Source organism: Haliotis cracherodii, unplaced genomic scaffold (assembly GCF_022045235.1).
Source record: "Haliotis cracherodii isolate W230 unplaced genomic scaffold, xgHalCrac1.p SCAF_16, whole genome shotgun sequence".
Taxonomy (NCBI): domain Eukaryota; kingdom Metazoa; phylum Mollusca; class Gastropoda; order Lepetellida; family Haliotidae; genus Haliotis; species Haliotis cracherodii.
The window spans coordinates 1,165,120-1,186,406 of NW_027266271.1; the positions used below are offsets into that span (position 1 = coordinate 1,165,120).

A 21,287-nucleotide genomic window follows, 5' to 3' on the forward strand; every position below is an offset into this window, starting at 1 on the left:
CCCTAACCCTAGAACCTTATCATTCATGTTTCTGTTTGGATACGAAAACATCTGCGGCTGATTCAAGAATAATCCAGTTTTACATCACTGTCGGACATATATTGAGTAGAAACCCTAACCCTAGCACCTTATCATTCGTGTTTCTGTTGAGATTTCGTGACATCTGCGTCTTATTCAAGGATAATCCAGTTTTACATCACTGTCGGGCATATATTGAGTAGAAACCCTAACCCTAGCACCTTATCATTCGTGTTTCTGTTGAGATTTCGTGATATGAGCGTCTGTATCGGGAATAACCCAGTTTTACATCACTGTCGGACATATATTGAGTAGAAACCCTAACCCTGGCACCTTATCATTTATGTTTCTGTAAGGATTTCGTGACATCTGCGTCTGATTCAAGAATAATCCAATTTTACATCAGTGCCGGACATATATTGAGTAGAAAGCCTAACCCTAGCACCTTATCATTCGTGTTTCTGTTGAGATACGAAAACATCTGCGCCTGATTCAAGAATAATCCAGTTTTACATCACTGTCGGACATATATTGAGTAGAAACCCTAACCCTAGCACCTTATCATTCGTGTTTCTGTTGAGATTTCGTGACATCTGCGTCTGATTCAAGGATAATCCAGTTTTACACCACTGTTGGACATATATTGAGTAGAAACCCTAACCCTGGCACCTTATCATTCATGTTTCTGTAAGGATTTCGTGACATCTGCGTCTGATTCAAGAATAATCCAATTTTACATCAGTGCCGGACATATATTGAGTAGAAACCCTAACCCTAGCACCTTATCATTCGTGTTTCTGTTGAGATACGAAAACATCTGCGCCTGATTCAAGAATAATCCAGTTTTACATCACTGTCGGACATATATTGGGTAGAAACCCTAACCCTAGCACCTTATCATTCATGTTTATGTTGAGATTTCGTGACATCTGCGTCTGATTCAAGAATAATCCAATTTTACATCAGTGCCGGACATATATTGGGTAGAAACCCTAACCCTAGCACCTTATCATTCGTGTTTCTGTTGAGATTTCGTGACATCTGCGTCTGATTCAAGAATAATCCAATTTTACATCAGTGCCGGATATATATTGGGTAGAAACCCTAACCCTAGCACCTTATCATTCATGTTTATGTTGAGATTTCGTGACATCTGCGCCTGATTCAAGAATAATCCAGTTTTACATCAGTGCCGGACATATATTGGGTAGAAACCCTAACCCTAGCACCTTATCATTCGTGTTTCTGTTGAGATTTCGTGATATCAGCGTCTGTATCGGGAATAACCCAGTTTTACATCACTGTCGGACATATATTGGGTAGAAAACCTAACCATAGAACCTCATGATTCATGTTTATGTTGAGATACGAGAACATCAGCGTCTGTATTTAGGAATAACCCAGTTGTAAATCACTGTCAGGCATATATTGGGTAGAAACCTTAACCCAAATAGGGTTGTTAAATATCTGTAGCGGCATCAGACTTGACATATATAACCTAACCCTAGCTCTTCCTGATGCGGCCAAACGGTATGATGGCGAACCATAACGTCTGCAGTATCCAAATAGGGTTGTTAAATATCTGTAGCGGCATCAGACTTGACATATATAACCTAACCCTAGCTCTTCCTGATGCGGCCAAACGGTATGTTGGCGAACAATAGGGTTGTTAAATTACCGTGTCAGCACCAGACTTGACATACATGTATATAACCTAACCCTAGTTCTTCCTGATGCGGGTATGTTGGCAAACCATAACGTCTACAGTATTCAAATGCGGTTAATATCATGTATGACATAACACCATACCCGCATGTTCCTATTATTAGCTTTGTTAAGATGCATTTTTTAATATATTCATTGAGTTTCATGTAACAACTCATTTAGTTTTTACTTGTTTGAAGTTGTTAGTGTGCTGTATTGTTGCAAGATTCTTTAGTATTTGACTGGTGGTATTATTGTTGAATGAATACTTTTGTTACACAGATAGGTAATATGTGTTATCAACAAAATAAATAAACACATTTTGTAAGTTTTATCTTTTTATTAAGACTAACATTAAAACAAATAAACAAATCTATGTATGACTCATTTCACTGTTCAAACTACAACAAAATAAACCATAAATGTAAAAAGTATGACAGTATGAAAGTAGGAAAGCAGTATGACAACATAGATATAATTGGAAAAATATCATTCATCTACAGCAGAGTATAACAGAACAAAGTGTCAGTTTGATTTGAAACATCGGAGTGCCTAGAAAAACCTCTTGTGCACTGAGTAACCTAGTTGGGCTTGAACGACTTTAATATACAGTCTTAGAGCCAGTCCTACATCACCGGTATCATGCAACATTGACGTTAGTGACTACTATTCATCACATTTTACTTTGAACCATCTAAAGCAACTTGCAATCGTTGATAAAACATTTTGGTTTTTCTCTCATTCCATTTTGATTGCTCCAGAAGGAGAAGAAAACAAAACTTGCTCTGGCTCAAATGAGTTGAAGTTGCTTTGATATTTTGTAAGGAACGAATTGAACTGCTCACAGATTTCGGTATTGACACCCACATTTTCAAACACTGAAGACTTGAAAGCATCGCCACATACATGCGTACAACCATGGAAATAATCATGGAAGAATCAAGTGTCTTAAAAGAATGAAGGTTCTCTATTCAAGCAGTATTCAGAAAGTGAACAAGCAAAGTTATAAAGTACATGTGTTGGTGGTTCAGGCAGGTACCTGAACATGGAAGCAAATGGGTCTTTTCTGCCTTCGCTTTCAGGAATTATGTGGAACCCAAGACAATGACCATGAATGGGTAAAAACCAGAAAAACAAACTACTGTGTCCACTTGTGCTGACTCTAGGAAAGTCCTTGTCACATCTTTCATCTGCTGCTGGTAGGCCATCATAAATTTTAGTTTTGCTGATCTTGTTTATGTTGTAGATAGGGAGTTTTCTAACCTGTTCTCCACTTCCAGTAAAATGATATGCCACGCCACTTTCTGGATTGTAAGATTTAGGGATGCTATGTGCATCCTGGTAAGCAGGTAAATATAAGCAAGTTCTTTGCATAGTCTGCAAGGTACACTATGAAAATAATGTACATGTATTTCAGCTGCAAATTGTGATGTGTAAGAACTCTGCAAAAGATTATGTATTTCAGGCCGAATAAGTTCGACATCTCTAAAACTGACTGGTTCCATCACTTGCAAGTACTTCGGAAGATTTACAGAATGGATCTCCAATCTTCCTGAAGTCAATCTTTATATTAGCAGCCCAGGAGAAAAAAACAGTTGTTAAATGTACTCTGAGACATAAAACTGGATTCATTGTGTCTTTGCAGTAACCAGTGAATGTGACACTGTCACTTGAAAAGCTTGTAATTCTATACAAAAAGTCATGACAGTTCATCAACAATGGTGGTTTCTTCCTCCAAAAATGAATACTGTCCTCTTCCTCTGTATAATACAGCAAACATTTGCCATAATAGGGGCTAGTCGGGTGTAAAGTGTTGTTTTCGTGCTGTGCTGCTGTAGAAGGTTCATGCCATCTGGTGTTTGTACATCATGGAAGGTGCACTGAAAAAAGATTAAAGCTTGGTGCAACAAGGACCAGTGGTAACATATGAATTGGACCTGTAAATTCATGGATTGTCCTGAGTACATTTTGAGCATTATCTGACCCCTACAGTATACATTCTTCCAGTCATCCTTAATCTTGTAAATGGATCTAAAATATATATATATGCCAACATCTTGTGATTGGACAACATCAGACATGAACTGAAAGCAAAGGCTGTCAGAGTGACTTTTTGGTAACAAAGTTCTGTTTGATAAGGTTACAAAAAGTCAAAATGACCTGCAACTGTCAGGTAGTTTTTAAGCTGATTCTTAACCATGTGCCCCTGGCAAGCAAATTAGGATTTATTCAATCGTTTGGTTAAAAATTAGCATTTTTCTAAAGTACTTAAATTATTATCCATCATAACATTATACATATTTGGCATTCAAGTCAATTTTAGCAGGTGTGGATAAATCCCTCCAGTCCCTATGGCCATCAGCGATAAAGCAAACTGGACATACTGTGCTTGGAAATTCATACATACCCCACATGAACAGTTTTCTGGTAGTGCATGACAAAGCAAAATAATACTGACAAAACCAGATTCATCTGTTTGGTGCTGAAAGCACCATTTTTCATGCAAGTGGATATTTCTGAAATACAACAAGATATGTCCTAATTAATCCCTTAAAATACAATATGATACACAACATTTTAACAAAGAGCAGTGGAGGAAACAATGTGCACTTGACATGTTTTAATGTTAGAAAACATGAGTAATAAGCATTGACTTCAATAGCTTACATTTGAATTTAGATAGTTCCATTGCAGTGTTTTGTTGTCAGACTATATGAAATCTATACACAAATAGTTCACACAGCAGAGCAATTAAAGATAAAGATACTACTTACTCCCTGTATTTTGGGCAACTCTGAGCAGTTGGAATATGTTTACTCAGTGATCAAAAGTCCCAGAAGCCAGTGTCGACATTGAAGTTTGACTGGTGATGAAAGTGCAAACATTAGCAATAACAAAAAGTGTAGAAATATAAACCTGATCTAAAGTTTTAAGAACATGTTAAAAGGAAACAATTCCAAGGAGTGAAAAGAAATGTGCCTTTTTTCAACCATATGTTCCTGAACAGTATTTATCAGTATTTGACATATTATGTTTATTAATACATGTACTAAGAAGAATGGATGCATCAGATGTGAATTTAACAACAAACCACAAAAATCTATCAATCAGTAAATAATGAACCAATTACAATAGTAATTTTACAATACCCGTACTGGTATATCAAACTATAAAACTATTGCAATTATTTGCCCTATATCGACAAGAAACTAAAAACACCTTGGTAATGTTAATAGTATGCATAAAAATTAATACTGTACTCAACGTAATAAGCGCCCTAGGCGCTCTCAAAATTAGAAATAGGGGGATCTTATTAGAATATTATTTTGGTGAAAAAAAAAAAAAAGTTGAAAGATAAATTTCGTGGTTTACGCTGACAGCCTGAAATGTTTATGTATGACAGATATATTTTTCCAGAATTTAATTCCCCATTATTTACGGTGCATATAACACACGAGTTATACGTGAATAAATAAGTCTTGTGTAAATTGATCAATCGGAAGGGGTGCTAATTGGGATTGTTCACTATCCAATATCTTAGAAAATATCGGCGTGGGCGCTTATCATGTCGAATACGGTAGTTTCAATTAGTTATAGCATTAAAGTTGGTTTACTGCTATCACAATACTATTGCAATAGTCATGATAGTGTGGGCTACTATTACAATACAACTACAATAGTGAAAATAACACCCAGTAGCCACCCCTATATATAGGTATAACATGTTAAAGTAACTTTGATTCAGATTTTGCTGATAACAAAGCCAGGACAGGCGGAATACTCATGACCCAATACCACATGTACTTTTAATTATAAGATACAAACGAAGATTTTGTTGCATGGTTTAACATACCTTTTCAGTGAATGTAGAAGAAGGGATCATTAGTTCCTCAGTGCGCTCAGTTGATGTGGAAGGAATCCAGAGTTGTTGGTTTTCTTTCATTGACAATAAATGTGGACAGAGCCTTTGGGATGCCTCTAAGTTCTTTACAGTTTTAGATTTTCCAACAGAACAAAGTCCTGATTGACATGAAATAGTCCAGGTATCATTGTTGACATGTACAAATTTCTTCCTTTGACTGTATATTTGGTTACACAAAGAGATTCTGCAACCAGCACTATTTCCTGATTTTGCACTAACATTGAATACCTTAACTTTTTATCTTTGTCAAATTCAGGTTGAAATTCTGAATTGAAGAGATTGTGATAATCTTGCAGTAAATACTCTTTCACAAATTGGGCATGGATGCATGTAACACCTGATGTGTCTAGATATGTTTCTTCTGTGTTGTCATTTTCAATGTAACTTTCGTTAACATGACATCTTGTAAACAAAACAAGAACACTGGACATGTGTTGTATCCTCCTCCTCATGAAACATTGTCACTTTGCAGTATGACTGGGGCTTGAACTTTCCACTTTCAGGACAATAGTCACTCATAATCAACACATCCTTTGTAAAGGAATGAGACTGCCAGAGAATAGTGCCACCTTCAATGAGACGTGTTGAGAAGTTGTCAAACAGCAATGATGGTTGAGCAACATTAGAAGTGACTATGTCTTCGTGTAGGTTGAGAGAAAGGGCAAAGTTGTCTGATGTCACATGGTTTGCAATTCATCTTCGTTTCTGTGGAGGCTGCATGGATGTAGTCTGTGATGAGTGAGTGGGGTCTTTACTGTTTCCCTGAGCATGTTGAGAAGAAAGCATCTTCACACTTTGTCTATACTTTTCTTGACATCCAATTCAGAAGTGAAATATGATTTTATTTCTTAAAGAGGTAGGGTTCTACCTTGTGTCTTCATTGTATGTAGAAAAGTACTGCATGTAGCTCGCTTTTTGGTCATTGTCCCAGTGATAGTTTGATACTGATGACAAAATGTGGAACTCTTCTTCAGCACTTTGGGGTTTTATTTCTTTTTTCAAGCTGCTGAAGTCCACAGGGTCATCTACAACGTGGTTTCCATGGATTCTGTGATCCTTTAGAACTTGCAAAAGTGTATCAGTGTCATGAAGCCCAAATATGTGTAGAGGCCTGTTAAAATAGTCAAATAAATGTGTTACTATCATAGGTGAAGGGAGTACAGTGAAACATAACAGCAAGATCATGATACAATACGTATTGCAATGTGCATATTTACCTCAAATCATGTGGAAACTTCTTGTCTATAAAAAGGTCAAGATAGCTGTAGACATGTTTTGCAGCGGCTATTTTTAGTAGTGAACTTGAAACCCTAATTACAACACATTTAGCGATATCTGACTGACAAAAATGCTTGGTGTCATCAAACGAGCAGTAAGTAATTAATTTTATCAAGTGTCGATATCGTCTTGTATTGATACAAAAAAATGACGATGCATCGATGCACCAATGTACAGTTTCACCCCAAGAAGGGAGTAGCGAGTGAGCAAGATTGGGACGGTTTGTAAATAAGCAAACTGGTAAATGAAACTTGATATCAGTCAGGGGAGCTAAAACAAACACTGACTTTTGTTTATTGACTATTTGGTTATATTCATTACAGGAGGAGGATGCATAATGATGGCCTATCAAAGTTTAGCATTTGTGAAATGAGAGTGATGATGGCACTGCCAAGATAAAAAACATTTATACTGTAAGTATGGAACTTGTATATAAAGAATACCTGTCATGTATGTGATTTTCATCTGCATTCTTCTTGACACAGTGGAAAATCATAGATGATACCTGAAGCTTGTTGGATATGTCTTCAGACTGTGCAAGAATGGACAACTTATCAAACACTACTTTGCATATACTCCATCTGCTGTTGAAATACTGGCTGTAGCATTGTCTCTTGGGTCCTGAAAAACAACAACATTGCTCTGATTAACTACAAAAGTTTTTAAAAAGTCTAATTTGTTCTTATCATATTCATGGCCAACTATACTTTATTATGTTTATACTTAAAGAAACACAAGGCTGAAAGAAACCCATGAAAATTACAAACAATGAAAAAACCTGATGATGTATGATGATGCCTTGAACAAACCTAATCAAACATTACAATAATGTTATTGCTATTTTTCCAAACTAAGTTGGTATATACAATAATTCCTTTTTCAATACTTGTCCTCTCTTGTATAATTCATATAAATTATTTGACATAGATGGCACCAAATGAGAATAACATTTCGTAGAAAATGTATTGTCCACTGTGGTCTTTAGATAACAGAAATAAAACATAACATAGTGATGAAACGTATGGAAATTAGACTAATATAAGGTGTAACTGACAAAAGAAAACTACTGGTATATCATTAAATGTGAGCAACTATGACTATGATCACAATGAAAATAAACATACTAACAAAGAAAAACAAAAGTATACAATCATAACAACTGCTGTTAAGGTAGTGTGATATGTGCATAATAAGAGATGAACATGATGAATGTCAACATACTTTGAGTTCAATACAGCTACTCCACAGATTACCCAGGGCTTGACACATTGGAGTGCCATACCAGCAATAGAAACTACACTTGTCCTTATAATGATAACATACAGCAGAACCCTTAAAAAGAGTAAATTTCTACTGGTACGTATAATACCTTAACTAATGGGCAGTACTGCAAAGGACTACAGGACTCGAGCAGTTGTATGTAGAATTCAATACCTGGACAACCAAATATGCTCCAAGTACTTATTCAGTGGCAGATGCATTTACTGATTTTAGGAACAATCAGTCTGAGACTTTAGCCACTAGTGGGCAGCCTGAGTCTAGTAAAAGTCTCTTTGGTCTAGTAATGCCATATGATAACACTAAAATATACTGAATATGATGCTAAGAACCAAGTTTGCGCTCGTAGTCTCAAAATATACTGATCAAAAAGGTTTTACTCGGTAAACAAGAAAATGCAACAAAGGTAACAGAGGTTTCCACACAACTTATATCATTACTGCACATATATGTCCAATAAAATACAAATTGATTCATACATGGAAAACTGGCTGACAAAGGAACCAGAATTAAATTCAAATTTGAGAATTTATACCAAATTACAATGCTCAGTAAAATGCTTCCAATATATCAAAGATTGTCAACATGCCATTTAAAATGCTTGAACTGAAATTTCAGATTGTTGATAACCAACCATGGCATGTAGGAAACTGTCAAACAATGGCCCATTTTGAGCTACCTTTTACAGCACAATATATTTATCTATATACATTACCATCAGTATGCCCATTCTGTTTCACATGGTTTTTGCTTCGAGAGAGTGCTGCCTTTTGCTGCTGTAGAACTTTCTTGTTCAAGTCTTTGTGGGTGAGTATTCTTAGGACAAAAAAGATATAATGTGCATAATTCATAAATGTTTCATATTCAGGGCTGCACCACTCATGCTATATAGGCTAGTAAAGTAACACATAATCAGTCTCCAAAAACTGCTAAGACTACTACTGGTACTAGTCTGAACTCGGCTCTTAGGATCATTTTCAGTAGAATGTAGTGTTGTTATATGGACTATTCTTAACTGCGTTTAATAGACCAAACAGAATTTTACTAGCCTTGGGCTTCCAACTAGTGGCTAAAGTTGCAGACTGCTAAATGCTATACAGATAGATAATAATAATTTTCTCACTTCATGAAATTGGTATGAATCCATACTATGATAACTGTATTGAAGGACAGACATTACTAATACTTAACAACATCACCTATATGGTAAAAGTTGAGTGACTGTGGAATCCGATTCCTAAAGAACATTGGAAATGGATGGCATGATTCCAGAGAAGCATCCACTTTCAAAATAGGACACAAACATCTGACTTCCCTGTGTAAAGGCAATGGAGTAGAAAATGCCTTGTACAATATCTGTGGCCGCAGCTAGGTCTAAGACTTTTCTTTCCATTTCGGGGAGCTGTCTACGAGTTTTGGAGGCAAAGCCGCTGTTAAAAAGGTCTGAATCCATCATAGCAGAGAAAAGCATGGCTCTGTTACATTTATTTAGAGTATCCAATATATAGGATCTGCAAATTGAAAAATAATCATATGTACATGTATATAGAATTGAATCATGTCATGATTTTGTCTCAACGCAACACTCAGCATTATGTTTATAATTAGGCTTGTGACAGTAGTTTGTTTGTAATCTATCATATTAACTTAATCGAAGATATCATTAAATATTGTTTATATTAATTTTGGCAAAATCGTGATTGAACTCATCTTTTTGAGTTAACAGACTATAAAAGCCCAGTTTCCATCCTTGCCAAACTAGGCTGGAATTTGCTTTTAAGAGTTATGTCCCTTCTATGTCCCTCCCAAACAGCAATCTTAACAGCAGTTTACGAACCACATGTCGATTTTGTAATGCAATTTTGATTGGACTATGCATAGACTCGTAGTCCAGCCAAAACATAACTTAGAATTTCCAGCCTAGTTTGGCAAGGGTGGAAGCTGGACTTTTAAAGTAAGTTAACTCCCTTGCCTAGGAAAGATGGTGTGAACTGATCAGCAGATCAGCAGAAATGTATTTCTATCACAGCATTACAAATTCTTCTCAGTTATGATTTTGGGTATTTTTTAAAGTGAATAACCGTTAGATAAGGAAGAAAATGTGGCATGTACCGCTGATTGCTATTTCAGGCTTTTTTTTTTAAGAGACAATTACACACAGTAATGTTAATTTCATCATCTAAAACAATGCCTATCATACAGTAAATAAATAAATATTAAATCATTATCTCCAGTGATTTTCCTGCAAATTTCACATTTGCCTTGGCCAAGTTTGCAAATGGCTAAACAAGCACACAAACTCCTCAGAATCTGCCACCATGATCCAAACATGATGTAAAGAGAAGTAACTCTGCTCTCTATTTTATCAGGTTTATCCTAGTATTGCAATATTTCACTGCTGAGGTTTGTGTTCGAGACACGGAATATTAACTGATGTTTTTTTAATGGAAAAAAACACCCCGAAATGTTCTGCAGACTTTATCATGATGCGGTTGTGACTGAGAACCAAGACTATTTTTTTAGTCAACCATAGCAGTTTGAGTTGTCATTACAATTTAAAAGATACAACAGCAGTCTAAGGCCACTATAACTTAATGACATGTTAAATCTGAATGGGTTTTTCTTGTTTACAGGTACTTTTGGAATTCTTTTTTAATGTAATACAGGTTAAAAATATAGAAATAATTGTGCAAAATGTTTTACGTTTGATGCAAATAAACAAAGAAAAACGTTACTTTACCTCGAGATGGTCCAATCAAAACAGTTGAAAGAGTACTTGGTCCACCAAGCTCTGGTCGTGTCGTAGGATGTCCGCTAACAGAGACAATGCCACTCTGAAACAAATTTAGAAAATTAATAAGGTACGGCACAGGAAGATAGGTTTGTGGAAATCTAAACACAGTTATCTTGCTCTGGCATTTGGATCGTCTCATTTGTGAAAGCTTTAGAAGTGACTAGTTGTGTTAAAGATCTGTTGTGAATTTTCTGTTGCATATTCACAACAGGTGCAACTACATGTAGATCTACATTAGTTGAGTAGATTCTAACTTAGCGTTATGTACCAGAGAGCAAGAACTATGCCAGTCCCTATAGCGTTGATAATTATCATTCGCACAGTGGACTGTAGATAATGTGGTCTCAACTAGCTGCAGTAACCAGATACTAGCAGCACAGATACGTTTACTGCAGCTAGGTCTGGACAAGACAATACAGTGACTGACAATACTAGACCCATGCCTTGGGGTATTGATGATACCTAATAAACCAAATAACTAACCATGACCACTATGGCAGTCACATTTCACCGATGTATTTCAAATTGCTACAGGACAATATGACCCATATGATACACCAACCTATATTTTCATTTAATGTCAGTTATACTATGATACTGTAGGAATAAATTAACCAATCATACAAACACAAACCATTTGACATCAACGACATTTTGTTGTCTGTTGGGTGGTATGGAACATGAATTCACACAAAATATAATGTGATTTGTATCATATAGTGAATCAAACATGGCAATAAGTATTGTATCATGAAGTAGGTGTATCATGACACCCTTATGGATTTCCGGGTCCACTAAGTCGCTTGGTATGACAAGCTTAGGTTAATGGAGGCCTTTAGCCTATATCCATAGGCCTTATGACCTATTTTAATGACATGAAACAAAATGATACATTTGACATTTATGATAAACCCCAGTTTTGCCTGATATGACAAGAAACGCACTAAATGTTTGCAAATTGTGTTTCCATCAGAACCCACACCTCATATAAATTGGAAAAACATCTGAAATATGTAGTTCTTTAATGATAGTAAACGTTTTGTAGCCGCCATGAATTTTGGGCGCCACCTGTCACGCGCGACTGCCTGGTAACGCAATGTACATGAAATAATATTCCATATGAGTCTGAACATAGTTAAATGCATAAACCTTTACGAGGAAATGCGAATAGGATATAAGTAAACCATAAAACTGTACTTTAACACTGCATATAGTTAATACTGGTATAATTCTTACCGCCATTACTGCGTTGTAGATGTAACGTGTCCTGACCTGAAACGAGAGAGAAAACGCAGAAAACAGTTGCTGAAAAGAAAAATAAGTTACAGTAACAAACAAGAACAGCATACAACAACATCCAACAAAACGAATCCAACTCTTTAGAAGGCAAAGTGTCTTGGGGCTACGCTAGAAATTTGATTTGCAGCTGAGCCAGAGAGACTCATGTGCTTCCAGCGATACTACGCGAACGATAACGGCAACCAGTTATCCCGCCGTGTTCGATGAAGGTGAAGGCTATAGGCTAACTGTTTTAATAAATGCATTACTTTAGAATCCAAGAATGGTGTGGATATCTGGTTACAATAACAAGGTGGTAACTTGGAATAAACACCTAAAGTATAGAACAAAAACTTAATTCAACATATTCAGCTCTCATATGTGAGATTATGTAGCGTACTATTCGGCTGATTACACATGCAAGTAACCTCTGATGATAGGTCACTCACATTAACCAATGAAAACCACAGACATATATTTAGCTTATTACATATGCACGTGAACTCCTATGGAAGGTCACACATATATTAATACATATATGAACCAATGAAAACCATGCTCACTTAGACTGTCATGTTCCTTCTGTTAAAGAGGTTGTTATCCAAAAATTGTGTCTACCTTGTCATCCGTCAACTTCTAAGTAATGCCTATCAAACAATTTAGGAATGATCCGTTGATTTACAAACGTGCATGTTCCATAACACACATTTCACCTCACTCCCAACCTGCGTTTAGATTGAATAATTACCCCAGACACAAGAAATGCCGCATGAGAACCTTTGTCAGGTATTCTGAGTGGTGTTACCAGAGACCATATAATAGATTATATGGTCTCTGGTGTTACCACTAATTATACCTGTAATAAATTCATAAACTGAGCATCAAGTGAATGACGACAAATACACAAGTGTAGGGTTATACCAGAAAATATTCATGACAACAAGGGACTAGTAAACGTATTATCCACTTACATTTTTTTATTATTTTAAAACTATATAACCATCAGGGGTATTTCCAAATAACGACATCCGATGAGCTTCCGTCGTTCTTTTTGTCTGTTTGTTTAGGATGAAGAAATTAAATGACCAGCACCCTATGTCGAAATCATCATAGATCACGGGTGACCGATCAGTGTTCAAAATGCGTAAAACAAATATTGCCTCCAAGTTTATTTTGCAGACGGTAGCCCAGTCTATTGTCACGCTCAGTTGCGTAAGCGAGCAAATCGACTCACGGCAGCTTGTTAAGCTGGGCCCCGTCTCTAATATCACAATATGGCGCAAGTTGACGACGCGCATAGGGAGCCACCACTCGCACCTTTCCTTAGCTCTTCGGCTTGTCCCGGAATAACACGAGTTGCATTCGCGTAAGGTTAAGGAAAGGGGCGAGAGCTGCCTCATGAATGCCTGAGTTGGTCACGAATAACTCGTGTTATTCCGGGACAAGCCGAATCATCTTGCAGGTGACGGAAAGGGGCGAGTGGGGACGAATGTTTTTTTCACGTTTAGGGTTTGACGGAAATATACCCGAACGGGATTAATTTTCAAAGTATCAGTCGAATGAATGTAAAAAATATCGATGTTGAGCCTAGCCTATTCCGCCTATTCTGTTACTGTTGTAACTATGTCGACTGGAAATAGGAATTCACGACTCTGTCCTTTCATAACCGCCAATCTCAACAAAAAGATTACAAAGACGAGTTCCGATTGTGCCTGGCAACGTTGAACAAAATGGCGGATGAAAGCAAGTCCAAGAGTAGCAAACAGAGTGATCAAGGTGCAGACAGAAATTTGGAAGAATTCATTCTAGATCATTACCAACAAGAAAAAGTGTGTATGAAGCACGAAATACTAGCTCTCATTTTCCCTAATGAAGTGTTTTGCATTGTTTCTCCAACCTTTCTTGGTCTTTCAGAATGCTGCATTTGCCCATTTCTGCATTTTGATAATTTCGCGTTGTTCTTTGTTAGTGAGATGGAATAATCTCTATCAATCATAGTCATCATTATTACATTTTTTATATTATTATGTCATAAGGCAAGTAAAGTAAACTTTTTTGTGAGGTGCCACCATCCCCATCGTTTATTTAGTTTGTTGTTTGTTGCAATATTCCAGCTAGATAGGCTACAAGACGGCGGTGTTTACTTAGTATCGATACCAAGAATAATGTTGTGCATCTTGGGATAAATCTATATAAGTCCACTCTGTATCCTCGCATCCATTTTTAGAGCCCCAAAGAAGCAATTCTCCCTACGTGTCTTGTAACAAGAGCAATACACTTAAATTAAGTCTGACTTTTGAGAACATTTATTTCGGTTTACCTTTGGATATGCAATGACCACATCAGGTCAATTTAATCATGGTCATGCATCACAAAGTGAGAGGAGTCAATCAGTCATCAATCTTGTTACTGTCACTATTTTGGGCCCGTCCATTACAGTCAAGTTGAAAATAGATGCACAACATGATCAGTCAAATGACATTACAGACAGGAAGTTTACAAACGGCAGCCGATACATCATCGTTGCATATGGTTGTTCTGATGCAAAAATATCTATCATCAAATCAATTTTGATTAAAATGTGCATAAGTGAAAAAGTACGTTTTGCAGTAGGTTTTCATTACTTATTGAATATCTTAAAATGTGTAGCCTATTGACTTTAATCCGTAACAACCAGCGCCAAGTGGCAAACACTTTGATGCTCTTCAGTGAGCTTTGAAGTGTCGGCCTTGATTACATGATTAAGTGCATGGTTACATATTGTTTATTGGCTCGAAAAGACGTGAGGCTCAAAAACATGTTATGTGTATTGGATTAATTTCCCTGTAGAATCACTCCTTTTTCCACTGTCATCAGTCATCAAATTAGCACATTTAGCAACATCGGTCTTGGAGATTAGATGGATGGGTGACCACGCTTGACTCCTGAAAGTTTCTAGGGCTTCAGTCTTGCCCCACACTGAAGCACATGTGATGTAGCTATGCTAATATTCTTTCAACCAGTTTCTTATATTGATTTAACCAAATCTTTATTAAAAATCATGATATCAATTTAGTTTCCAGTAACTTTGACCTTTTTCTTGGCTTCAAGATTGTTCATAATTCTTATGAAACCTCTACCTCTATTACATATCTGCCATAAATCCTGTATTTTGGCTTCAATCACACCAACTAAAATTTTCAGATTTTCAACAGACGTCCTCTTGACTGTCCATTGCACACAATTAGTTGCCGCCCTGTAGTCTCATAACTACCCAAGCCGTGACATCACAATGGCGGCCATATCACTTTTTTAGGTGTGTGCTAGATTTAACACCTACTATAATAGTAGTGACAATCTAGCACTTGGTAGTAGGTCACATTAATCTAAGATTATTCTCATAATATTGATATAATAACAGACATACAGCAGTCAGGGTGGCCTCTTTGGGATGTGGATTTTCAATTCCTACTGCAGGACCCGGTTTTTCACGTGCGTGGGCAAAGTCACTGAAGCTCGTGTTTAAGGACTTTGAATAAAAGGGGGAAAAAATGTAAAAACAGGCCAAACTGAATTTCTACACAGAGTTATGGGAATTGAATTGCCGCGTGGGCAAGAGGCCACCCTAACTGATATAGTACTTTAAGTAGTATAGGTAATGATGGTTCTGCCGCAACCCCACTGGAGTCAGATTTACATACCTATACCACCACTACAGATGGGATTTTTTATGTGTAAACGCTAATGCGATTCAACGATCGCCAAGTTAAATTGGCTCTAGTTCACCACTACCTGGAGCCAATCAACGATACCATTAGTACAAAAACGATGATGAGACTAAACTAAATTGTAATGAAAATATTCTCTATTATTTTTACTAATACGTATACAATTATTTTTAACAAAGTGATATTCAACATTTTTACTAAGTTCTTCGTTCATTTTACTAGGAGACCAGACTATATACTCTTCTTGGTAATTGGAAAGAAACAATTGATGACCGTATTTGGTTGGTTTGACATCACAAATATAATATATACCTTGTGGTAATTCTCTCCATTTGATAATTTTGAGCATAAATGCTTCGATAGCTTTTTTGAGTTCTACCTTTGTTGGTTTGTAATTCTCCATTATTATATACTTATGTAAGCATTCGTCTAAATGAATGTATGATTTTATGCAGTGCTATCTAATGATAGGAAGCAGTCTATTTTTAATCTCCAACAAGTTCTTTGGTTTTGGCACGGAATAATTGACGTGCTTGTTGCCTCCCCTGTTCTATGAACTTTTTTTTCTCGTCTTTGCTAATACATGTACCACTGGTCTTATGAGAATTTGATCGAATCTCCTGCTTCATTACGTTGTATTTGGTGAGTTCTGACAACACTTAACGAAACTCCTCCTCGGATATCTTACAATCGGCCATTGCTGTCGAAATATGGTCCTCAATGCTGCTCAACTTTGCTTCGGCAAGTATCCGAATACTATCGTGTTTTAATGCTTTCTTTTGTAACCTACGAGAAATTAATTTTATAGTTATTCCTGCCAGTCCTGAGACTCCGACGGCTATTTCCATGCCAAGTACGATAGGCGTGGCGATTATAGTTGATAATAAACCAACACCGGCTACGCCGAGTCCCATGCCAGCTGTTACAAGCGCAGTGTCAACTCCATCAAGAGCATTCATGGCTCTGCAATACTTTTTATACAATCCAAGCCTCAACTCCCTCTCCTTCTCTATTCGATGTTTTATGTCACTTATTTGATGTAATCGAAATCCATCAACAGTATCCATCTTTTCAGATGCTTCATCGAGCGCTGGATGTAAACCCGTAGTGTATATTATTATATCATATAATAGTCTTTGATTGGTCTTGCTTCAATGTATATTATACGACATGAATATCTTAGTAAGAGAAATGCTGTCACTTTTAATAATTTGGCCCCCCTCAAGGGTTGCAACGGGTAATGCTCCAATATAAATAATACTGCAACGTTGACACCTGGTGTTAATTGATAGACCTGGTAATATTTCGAAGGCATCTGGCAGCACATCCCCAAACAAGACTTCAATAATAAGCGTAGAAAGATTAGGTATATCCTTCAAGTTATCTTTTATATCATTGAATTCAGTTATCAAATTTAAACTAACATTTTTTACTGCCGGGCAACTCAATAACATATGACCTGGGTTTTCTGGCAGGGGAGAGACTAACACACTTTTTCGTTTTGATGGGATATAAGCCCCGAGTACGATCCCACTATTCATTATCTTAGTTAATTGATGTCCCTTACCTGTCATCACATATGGTGGGGTAATGACGATATTCAGTAGCCACTCGATTTTTGTTTCGATCATAGTCCATTTATTATCATCGTTCCGAGTAAGATTGTACAAAGGTTTTTCATTGAGTCTACTAACGTCGACATCGGTTAAATCTCCTAGATTACCTGTGAATGCAACTTCTTTCCATTTGTATACATTATCGTGTAAGTGTAAAGCGTATAACTTACCATTGGTACCGGGTTTACCGAATCCTTCTGTGTCTCCAAGATCGGAAAGCGAAATTGTAATACATTGTCTGAGCATTCCAGGGCCTGATGAATCAACCATTATTTATAATATGAAGTGTTACACTCAAGTATCCTATATTGCACAGGTTGATGTTTTACATCTAATACAGAAATTTTGAGATCTGAAATAATACCACGCTTTAATTTTTTATATTGTAATGATGAGAAAGATTCCGTTCTACCGCTATTATATTTTTCATCTTTGACTGGAATAGCTCTCAGTAGAGTTGAAGGACTTTTTAGTTGAATATTATCCGTCATACTGATCTGATCAAGATTGATGCACAACTCTTTATAGGGAACTAAATTGGGTAATTTAACTCCCTGCAATGTTTCGTTGGGTTGTATTAACATTCTTACTTCTCCGTTAATAAATCCAAGTGTGCCCGCTAACTAAAAACCAACAAGTATTTGCCTTTCTCCAGCGCTTATAATAAGCATCCCATTCGACTCATTTTGTGTGAGACTAATTCAATTAGCTTAAAAATTTCATCATTGAGGGAGCATACACTGTAATACCCATCAGGTATAATAATGCGAGTGCTGGGACCATCACCATGTAGTCCTATATCATTATTTCTTTTCACAGCACTTATGTTGGTCCACCATGGGTAATACGTTACATCGCATAGAGGGACTTCAAGTTGACCATCCGAGTTATCCATAGTATGAGGCAGTTAAATAGACTGACCATTTGTTATTCCTGGGAGTGTAACATAATATTAAATATACAATGATACTACATATATACTACATGTATATCATAACTTAAATATGAAATCTACTTACATTACTAATCAGTCGATTTTAGTAAGTGCCTCTGGTGCTAATTTTTTTGTTAAATTCCCTGATATCTTTGAAAAATATAGGATCACGGCAACTAGCGATAAAATGGTGCACGATTGGTTTCACAATCCAATGCAATTTTGGCAGAACCAGTTAAACTTTGCCATATGGTGCGCCACAACAGGATGTGGTGTATCTCTTTATGTCCCAGGATTTGAACTGAATAAGTCTGTTTTATCATTTCACATGTACTATCAGATTAGACGTATACTTAAAGAAATTAGTGCTCCTTTACCGCTGGATCGAGCATGGAATTCCTCAAATAATCCGTACAATAAGTTCGCATATGGGCGTATTTGTCAGGAATTTAATATTTCTAAGAGTAAAGATTGGTGTATTAAAGGACCTAATCATGGTCTAGGTGTTCTGTACAGCAGACAAAAAACTGTTAAAGAAGAAAGCGATGATTTAGTTAAAACTAATCAGCCATTCAATCCATTTAAGTTGTTACAGAAAAACAATCTTTTTGTAAGATTGCATAATCTTAATCATGGCTGGGAACTTTCGAGTAACGATTGGAGAGGAGATATTTTGAGTTTTAAGGGTGGTTTGGCTTATATTGTTACAAAATTTGTACAACTGAACGATTCCGCAAACGCTTGGAATGAATTTCTTAATGATAAAACGGAAAATAATTTTACTCACCCAGGAGTTATAAGAGTTAATGAATCAATAAGAACTTATGTATGGGCAATTCTCGGTGCACAATCGCAAACACGAACGTCCATTTTTGGTTCTGGGATGGCGCTCGATGCACAAAAACAGTTTGTCGCAAACGTAGAGGATGCTATTAATTCACCGGTTGACATACCATCTTCTATAAAACGTTATCAAGATCTATTACAGTACGCTTAATCCAAAGTAGACTACGTTTATGCGTCAGGACTATACATGTCTCCGAGTAATATGGAACTTAAGATCGGTTAAGTGATAGGGTATAATAATAAAATTGTTATTGCTTCTGATCAACCAAAACCAGGTATAAATTCAGATATTTATACCGAATTAATAACGCAAACAAACACAGGCGAAACAGGAATAGTCAAGCCACAGATATCTACTAACGCTCAACCATCTACTAACGCACAACCACAAGTGCCACCACATATTGCAGCTAAAAATCAACAACATATCGATGAAAAAACAGCTCTTATAGTAGGTGGAGTTGCGGCTGGTTTACTCATGATTTGGTTAAATAGTTCTTAACAAACTGATTTGAATAAATAGTTCTTAACGGATACGTACAACAGTCCGGCAATTGCTACGATCAGTGCCAACAAGTTTCGACTAAGCCAAGTGGTGGTCTTAGCTTATAAATTCAAGAGCCAGGAAACAATACTCCCTATTATACCTGGAAGTGCAGATGCGGCTTTCCCAGCGAGCTTTTCCAGTGCTGAACCTACAGCTTTTAAATGCTTTTTTACTCTGTTTGTATCAGTAGGTGGTGTGGGTGGTCCGCTGCCACGGGTAACGCGAGAGTCAAAGTCGATATAATAAATCCCAATGCGGTTAAAATACTGGCAATGGTTATCACCTTTTCTCTGAACAATGTTTTAATTTTATCGGCCAGTGTGGTATTAGCGTTGAGGACTTGATCGATAGTTTCTCGAATTCGACTGATTGTGAACGAAGTGCCTTTCTATTACTGGAAGCCGCTTCGAGGCGGGCCGATCTTTCGTCTTCTAAGTTACGCAGTCTTTCTGCAATGCGGCGTCTACTGAATTCATCACCCGCCTGTTCAAGTTTTGTTTTCTCATAAGCTATATGCTTGTCGAGTTCGGATAGCTTGGCTATATCATTGATGAGTTCTCCCCGCATTGTTCACAATGCCTTGTCAAGACCTCGTAATTCCCTAATACTGAACTCTGAATATGGTGATACACTGACCGTGGAATTATCGTAGTAGGTATCCAAGATTTCTCCGAGCCCGTCCGTGGCCAGCTTCGAGCTTTCTTCCAAATTATCTATGTTACCGAGTTCAGTACGCACAGTCCGAAGAACCTCAGTAGTCTTCACGGAAAGTTTTTCTCGTGAGTAGTCCACAAAACCTAATTCATCACGAACAAATTTGGTGCTGTGTTTAGCAGCTATTGTAGATAAGGCTAGGGGCTTACGAGTACGAGAATTCATAAGATCAATATCTGGAGCGCCACACAGTCGCAATATTCCTTTACTATCTTTTCTATCTATCATAAACTTTGAATAGTCACGAACAATAGGACTAACATCTTTAAAGGCATCTTAATAATCATTAACGGTTGATTGTAAAAGTTCATCGCTAAGATTCATGCCACCAAAGCTGGTTTCATCAGTACCCTCTTCGATTGTACTAGGGTTATCAAAGATATCTAGATTAAAATCATCCATTTTTATATTAAACCTAAGGTTATATAATTTCAGTATAACAATGTCTTTGCAATACGGACGCAAGTTAAACCCACAACATAGACTTCGGGATCCATTAGGGGTCAAAGCAATTCGCCAGTCTGTAACTATAACTAATAACCCAAGTACCATTGATCAGAATCAAACACTTCTGGTTCGCTTTCCTAATCTCGGCGCACACGATGTGTTAGTTCCGGGAACTGTCCGACTAGCATTTACAATTAGTTTGAA

General features: G+C 36.9%; 2 pseudogenes; one reads left to right on the top strand and one right to left on the bottom strand.

The window, feature by feature from the left end:
• Positions 1-2,110: 2,110 nt before the first annotated feature.
• Positions 2,111-10,177, bottom strand: LOC139463728 (uncharacterized; annotated as a pseudogene).
• Positions 10,178-13,659: 3,482 nt separating this feature from the next.
• LOC139463338 (uncharacterized) overlaps positions 13,660-21,287 on the top strand; it is a 57,383-nt pseudogene continuing 49,755 nt past the window's right edge.